The following is an 8,006-nucleotide window of genomic DNA, read 5'->3' on the forward strand; positions in this document are numbered from 1 at the left end:
TTGAAACATGCACACAGTAGGCTATCCCATGACTATGAAAATGAATGACTACAGGTGCATGTTTCAACATGGACATGTTTTGAAACCATGATGTGGTACGAAAAAAATCAAGTTGTAAAAGAATGGATGTTGTCTAATGCCATATATGCAAGTTTTTATCATACAAAAGCAATCATATATAATTTCTAACTTTTTTTTGAAACAATTTCAGATTAGAGTTGAAAAACAGAACAAAGAATTTCTGTATACTTTCGGTTTCCCCAAATGTTAGCATTTTACCACGTTTGCTTTATCATCCTCTCCCCCATATTAAAAAATATATATATATACATATACAAGTGTATCTATACATATATATTTGTATGTATATCTGATTTATCATTCTTTCCCCTCCAATCTCACTCGGTAGGCGTATAGATATAGTTATAGATATATACACACATACATATATACACATACATACATATGCATGTGAGAGGCATGTTTGTGTGTGTATATATACCCACATATACATAAGACATCATTTTTCTTTGAGCCATTTGAAAGTCAGGTTTATTGAGAAATGAGTTACATATGGTAGATTCATCCTTTCTAAGTATAGGCTTTGATGAGTCTTGGAAATTGAATACAGTCTTGTAACCACGACCTCAACTGAGATACAGAACACTTCCATTACTGCAAAAGTTCTTCGTGCCCCCTTGTAGTCAATCTTCACCCCATCTCCAAGTTCCTGGAAACCAGTGATCTGGTTTCAGCTCCTTTAGTTTTGTGATTTCCAGCCCATTACATAAATGGAACCATGGAGTGTGAGTCTTTAATATCTGACTTTAATTATTATCATGCTTTTGAGATTTATCCATGTAGAGATTGTCCCATGTTTCAGTAGTTCATTGTGTCTAATTGCTGAGTGGTATTCCACTGTGGGAATGACCAAGTTTTGCTTATCCATCCACCAGTTGTTGAGCATTTGGGTTGTTTCCAGTTTTTGACTATTATGAATAAAGCTGCTATGAATATTCATGTACAAGTCTTTGTATGGACATGTGTTTTTGTTTCTCTTGAGTAAATATCCAGGAGTAGGATCATTGGGTCATATAGTTAACTAAATGAAACCGCCAAACTATTTTCCAATGTGGTTGTACAACTGCAGGAATCTGCCAGCAATGTATGTTTTAGTTGCTCCACACCCTTACCAGAAGTTGATGTTGTCAGGATTTAAAATTTTAGCCATTCTGTAGGTGTGTAGTGCTGACTCACTGTGGCTGTAATTTGCACTGACTAATGAATAATGGTGTTGAGTATTTCATGCACTTATCTGCCACCCATCCATATGTCTTCTTTGGAGAAGTGTCTCTTCAAAGCTGTTGCTCATTTTATTATTGGGTCGTTTGTCTAACTTAAAAGAACTTTAAGGGAATTTCCTGGCTGCCAAGTGGTTAGGACTTGGCACTTTTCACTGCCAAGGGCCTGGGTTCAATCCCCTGGTCGGGGAACTAAGATCCCACAAGCTGTGCAGCATGGCCTAAAGAAACAAACAAAGAAACAAATAAAAGAACATTAAAATTTTTAAATTCTGGATCCTAGTTCTTTTTTTTTTTTTTAATATTTATTTATTTATTTGGCTGCGTCAGGTCTTAGTTGCAGCATGAGGAATCTTTAGTTACGGCATGTGGGATCTAGTTCCCTGACCAGGGATTGAACCCAGGCCCCCTGCATTGGGAGCGTGGAGTCTTAACCACTGGACCACCAGGGAAGTCCCTGGATCCTAGTTCTTTATCAGACATTTGTTCCCAGTCTTTGGTTTGGCTCTTCATTTTCTTAACAGTGACTTTCATAAAGGAGAAGTTTTTCATTTTGAGGAAGTCCAGTTTATCAATTTTTTGTTTTTTATGATTTGTGTTATTTGCATCCTAACAAATCTTTATCTGTCAAGGTCACAAATATATTTTCCTATATTTTCTTCTATAGTTTTCATAGTATTATATTTTACATTACATCTAAGATCCATTTTTGAATTAATTTTTGTATCTTGTGAAAGGTAAAGGTTGAGGGTTTGTTTTTTTTTTTTTAAATAGATGTCATTGTTTCAGCATCATTTCTTTTTTTTTTTTAACATCTTTATTGGGGTATAATTGCTTTACAATGGTGTGTTAGTTTCTGCTTTATAACAAAGTGAATCAGTTATACATATACATATGTTCCCATATGTCTTCCCTCTTGCGTCTCCCTCCCTCCCACCCTCCCTATCCCACCCCTCCAGGCTGTCACAAAGCACTGAGCCAATATCCCTGTGCCATGCGGCTGCTTCCCACTAGCTATCTACCTTACTACGTTTGTTAGTGTGTATATGTCCATGACTCTCTCTCACCTTGTCACAGCTCACCCTTCCCCCTCCCCATATCCTCAAGTCCGTTCTCCAGGAGGTCTGCGTCTTTATTCCTGTCTTACCCCTAGGTTCTTCATGACATTATTTTTTTCTTAAATTCCATATATATGTGTTAGCATACGGTATTTATCTTTTTCTTTCTGACTTACTTCACTCTGTATGACAGACTCTAGGTCTATCCACCTCATTACAAATAGCTCAATTTCGTTTCTTTTTATGGCTGAGTAATATTCCATTGCATATATGTGCCACATCTTCTTTATCCATTCATCCGATGATGGGCACTTAGGTTGTTTCCATCTCTGGGCTATTGTAAATAGAGCTGCAATGAACATTTTGGTACATGACTCTTTTTGAGTTTTGGTTTTCTCAGGGTATATGCCTAGTAGTGGGATTGCTGGGTCATATAGTAGTTCTATTTGTAGTTTTTTAAGGAACCTCCATATTGTTCTCCATAGTGGCTGAACCAATTCACATTCCCACCAGCAGTGCAAGAGTGTTCCCTTTTCTCCACACCCCCTCCAGCATTTATTGTTTCTAGATTTTTTGAGGATGGCCATTCTGACTGGTGTGAGATGATATCTCATTGTAGTTTTGATTTGCATTTCTCTAGTGATTAATGATGTTGAGCATCCTTTCATGTGTTTGTTGGCAGTCTGTATATCTTCTTTGGAGAAATGTCTATTTAGGTCTTGTGCCCATTTTTGGATTGGGTTGTTTGTTTTTTTGTTATTGAGCTTCAGCATAATTTCTTGAAAAGTGAAAAGACTATTCTTTCTCCATTGCATTACCTTGGTCCCTTTGTCAAAAATCAACTGACTACATGTGTATGGATCTATTTCAGGACTTTCTATTCTGTCCCATTGATTCATAGGTCCAAACTTAGGCCACTATTACACTGCCTTTCTTACTGTTGCTTTATACTGTCTTAAAATAATGTAGAGTGAGTCCCTCAACTTCATTCTTCTTTTTCAAAATTGTTTTGGCTATTCTAAGTCCTTTGCTTTTCTGTGTATAGTTTACAATCAGTTTGTCAGTATCTACAAAAAAGTCCTCTGGGATTTTGATTGGGATTGTGTTGAGTCTATAAATAATTGAGGTAGAATTGACATCTTAAAGTATTGAGTCTTCTGATCCACGAACATCGTATATTTCTCCATTGATTTAGTCACCTTTGTTTTCTCTTGGCCATGATTTTCAGTTTTCAGTGTACAAATCTTACTTCATTAGATTTACCCTTAGTTTTTTCTTTTTTTTTTGCAGTACGCGGGCCTCTCATTGTTGTGGCCTCCCCCGTTGCGGAGCACAGGCTCCGGACGTGCAGGCTCAGCGGCCATGGCTCACAGGCCTAGCCGCTCCGCGGCATGTGGGATCTTCCCAGACCGGGGCACGAACCCGTGTCCCCTGCATCGGCAGGCGGACTCTCAACCACTGCACCACCAGGGAAGCCCTCGTGGTTTTTTTTTTTAATGCTATTGTAAGTGGTATTGATTTTTAATTTTAATTTCAAAAAATTTATTCCTAGTACATAGGAATGAAATTGATTTTTGCATATCAGTCCTGTAGCCTGCAACCTTGATAAACTTACTTATTATTTCTGTTAGATTTTTAGTAGATTTGGGGGATTTTTCTACACAGATGACCATGTTATCTATGGATAATCAGAGTTTTAGTTATTCTTTTCCTATCTCTTTGCCATTTATTTGTTTATTTGTTTGTTGTTTTATTGGACAGGCTGGGACATTCAGTACAATGCTGACAAGTGGTGACAGTGGATATCCTTGCATTGTTCCCAGTCTCAGGAGGAAAGCATTGTCTTTCACCGTTAAGTGTGGTGTTAGCTGCAGGTCTTTTTTTGGATGCTCTTCATTAGGCTGTAGAAGTTCCCTTCTATTCCAAGTTTGCTGAGAATTTCTTTTTTCTATCATGAGTGGGTTTCAAATTTTGTCAAATGTTTTTTCTGCATCTATTAAGATGATAATATGTTTTTTTCTTTCTAAATCTGTTGATATGATGAATTATTTTGATTGATTATTTAGTGTTAAACCAACCTTATGTTCCTGAGATAAACCCCACTTGGTCTTGATGCATTATTCTTTTTAGATATTGCTGGATTTTGTTTTCTAATATTTTGTTAGAGATTTTTGTACCTATATTCATGAGGGATATAGGTTTATAGTTATCTTTCTTATGTCTTTGTCATGTTTTGGTTATCAGAGTAATTCTGAACTCAGAGAATTAGTTGAGAGGTACCCTCCCCTTCTATTTTCTGAAAGAGTTTATATATAATAATATTTTTTTCTTAAGTTAATTTAACTTGGAGAATTTACCAGTGAAGTGAAATTCACTGTGAATTTCCAGTGAAGTGAAATTCCAGTGAAGCCCTGGAATTTTTTTCATGGGAAATCTTTTATTAGCCATTCATTCGTATTCCTTAATAGATATAGAACTATTTGGGTTATCTATTTTTTCCTGAGTGTGCTTTGATAGTTTGTGTCTTTCAAGGAATTTGCCTGTTTCATTTTTTTCTTTCTTTTTTTTTTTTTTTTTTTTTGGCCGCACCGCGTGGCTTGTGGGATCTTAGTTTCCCAACCAGGGACTGAACTCGGGGAGCTGGCAATGAAAGCGGTGAGTCTTAACCACTGGACAGCCAGGGAATTCCCTTCCCTGTTTCATTGAAGTTGTCAAATTTATGGCCATAAAGTTGGGCATAAACATTCCCTTACAGCTTTTTAATGTTCCTAGGATCTGCAGGGATGTTCTTTTTCATTTTTGATATTGGTAATTTGTGTCTTCCTTTTTTTCCTGTTCAGTCTGGCTAGAGATTTATCGATTTTGTTGACATTTTCAAAGAGCCAGCTTATGGTTTCATTTATTTTCTCTTTTGTTTTTCTGTTTTCTATTCACTGATTTCTACTCTTATCTGCATTATTTTAAAATTTCTGCTTGCTTTGGGTTTAATTTGCTCTGCATTGTTTAGTTTCTTAAGCTAGAAGCTTAGATAATTAGTTTGGGAACATTCTTCTTTTTTAAATGTATCATTTAATAGTATAAGTTTTCCTCTATTATATGGCTTTAGCTTCATCACACAGACTTTGATATGTTGTGTTTTCATTGTCATTGAGTTCAAAATACTTTCTAATTTTCTTTGTGATTTCGTTCCACGTATTATTTACTGATGCATACAGGTATACTAAAAGTTAAAACAAAATCCATAGATGAAAATTATACACAACAACTTCCAGATGGGGCTTATCCCTGGGAGTGAGGGATAGATGGAAATGGGATGGGGAAAGTGGTAGATATTAACAATGCTCACCAACATGTCAGTTCTTATCTTCTTCTAAGCACATGAGAGGATTACACTTCACTGCTCCTTTGAAGTTGGACATAGACACATGACTTGCTTTAGCCAGTGAAACATGCACAGAACTGACTTATGCCACTGCCATTTGTGAACATTTAAGAGCAAATGTGTGAGTCTTCATGCTCCTTTTCCTACATGGTGAATCCTGAAGTCTCCTACTGAGATCACAGCATCATAAAATGGTGGGGCATTCATCAGCCTGGGTTCCTGAATGACTACAGTGAATACAGCTCTCTCTGGTCAACCCTCATTGGATACAGAGAATGAGAGAGAAATAGACCTTTCTTATTTAAAGCTTCTGCGATTTGGGGATTGTTTGTTATTACTACATAACCTAGTCTTGCCTGACTAATATAGGGAGCTTTGATTGTATTTGTTACGTTTTGGTTTTGGTTTTTTACAGATCTAAAAATTCATTTTTTTAACATGGGTAGTTGGTACATGAGTATTTGTTACAAAATTTTCTATAATTTCTGTGCATTTCAAATATTTAATTTTCTAAAGAAAAGAAGTATTAGAGGAAGAGAGGAGGTTGAAGAGGAAGAAGCAACTAGGGAGATGAGTTCCTTTGTTCTACAACCCACATTTTTCTCCATCTGTCCTTTGGATTTGGTTGGGTAAATCAGGGGAGAGAGGCTTGACTGTTTCTCCAGCCGGATCATCATCTATGAACAGGTGCTCCTTGCCCTACTTCTTTATACCACTTGTCACCATCTGGTACATTATATATTTATTTGTATGTTTATTGTCCTTCATCCCTTAGAAGTAAACTCCTTAAGATCAGGGACTTTATTTCATAACACCAGTGCTTAGAACAATGCCCGACACGCAGAAGCAATTTAATACCTGTTTATTAAATGAACACATGCAAAAGGTTGCTTCCACTGGCCATCTCTGCTCAGAGAGGAAAAAGCTCCATCTTCTTCCTGTTCCACATTCCTTCTGACCTGCCCTTCCACCAAAGCAAACACACAATGCAGTTGATAAAAGTGTAAACATCCCTTTACTCAAAGGTTCAGATACAAGTTCCAAAACCATGTTTTGGTGTAAAGTGTGTGTGTGTGTGTGTGTGTGTGTGTGTGTGTGCACGTGTGTGTGTGTGTGTGTGTGTGTGTGTGTGTGTGCCTGTCTGTCTGTCTGGGGATGGAATGAGGGGACCTGGGGACTGTTCTCTTTGTGTAGCCATCTCCTTCTACTCCTTTGTCTGCCCAGGTGGGAGTCTGGCTAAGAACATCCAGCAAGGCATGAAGGACAGCACCTTTCCACCAAGACCCTCCCCACAGCCTCAGAAAGAAGCCTGGAGGTTGGCTTTCTCCAGCAGATGCAGGGAACATGGGCTTAGCTCCCAGGGCTGTTGTAAGGACCTTTGGCAGCCCCTGCCCCAACACTCAGCTGCAGAAATTCCCTGGCCACCTGGGCACAGAGACACTCTGGCTCCACCAGCCCACGCAGAAGCCTCAACTCATGTAATTAAACATAATGACACATGGTGTGAGCTCCCAGCATCTCATGCTCTAATGACACATCTGCTTCCCAGCTCATCTCCGGGGCCAGCGAGGCTCTAATTAGGTCTGGCGTCAGCAGGTGGGAGAGCCAAAAGGCGAGGGAGCAAGAGAACCCTGGCCTTAGAGTTCATCAACCTATGTGCCAAGTCCAGTTAGGCTACTTTTTGACTGTCTTTGGAAAGTCAGTTCATTTCTCCAAGCTTTCATTTTCTCATCTGTAAAATAGGGTTATAAATTTACACCACACAGGGCTGTTGGGAAGAGTGTGAGTCCTCTCCTTCAGGGAGGCTGCCAATCGGATTGGAGCTGGACCTGGTTGAGAATGGCCTGGGTCCTGGGGAGTGTCTTTGGATGCAGGGGAAACCACCAAACCTCCAAAGGCCAATTTGGCCAAAGTTAGTTCTCCAAAGGCTCATTGAAGGACCACTGCCCCATATTACTAAATTGACTGATTTTCCAAAAATCTGTTTAAGAAATATTCTTTTTATGTTCAATGTACATTTTTCTAATGGAACACCTAGCAGTGTTTCAAGGACTATTCAACGAGGCCAAAGCTAAGGGTCATATTTACATATTTACTCATAATACCCTATGAATAGCTTTTCATAGTTTCACACGGAAAATTTTCATTAGAGACTGATTTTTTTTAAAAAATCCCTTAAAAAGTCGTTTTCTGTTTCATCAGCACTTTAGCATCTGGCAGATTCTTTTGTAGATTTTGCTAAAGAGTTAACTCCACCGATTGTCC

The sequence above is a fragment of the Grampus griseus genome (genome assembly GCF_964374135.1).
Source record: "Grampus griseus genome assembly, chromosome: 6".
NCBI lineage: Eukaryota > Metazoa > Chordata > Mammalia > Artiodactyla > Delphinidae > Grampus > Grampus griseus.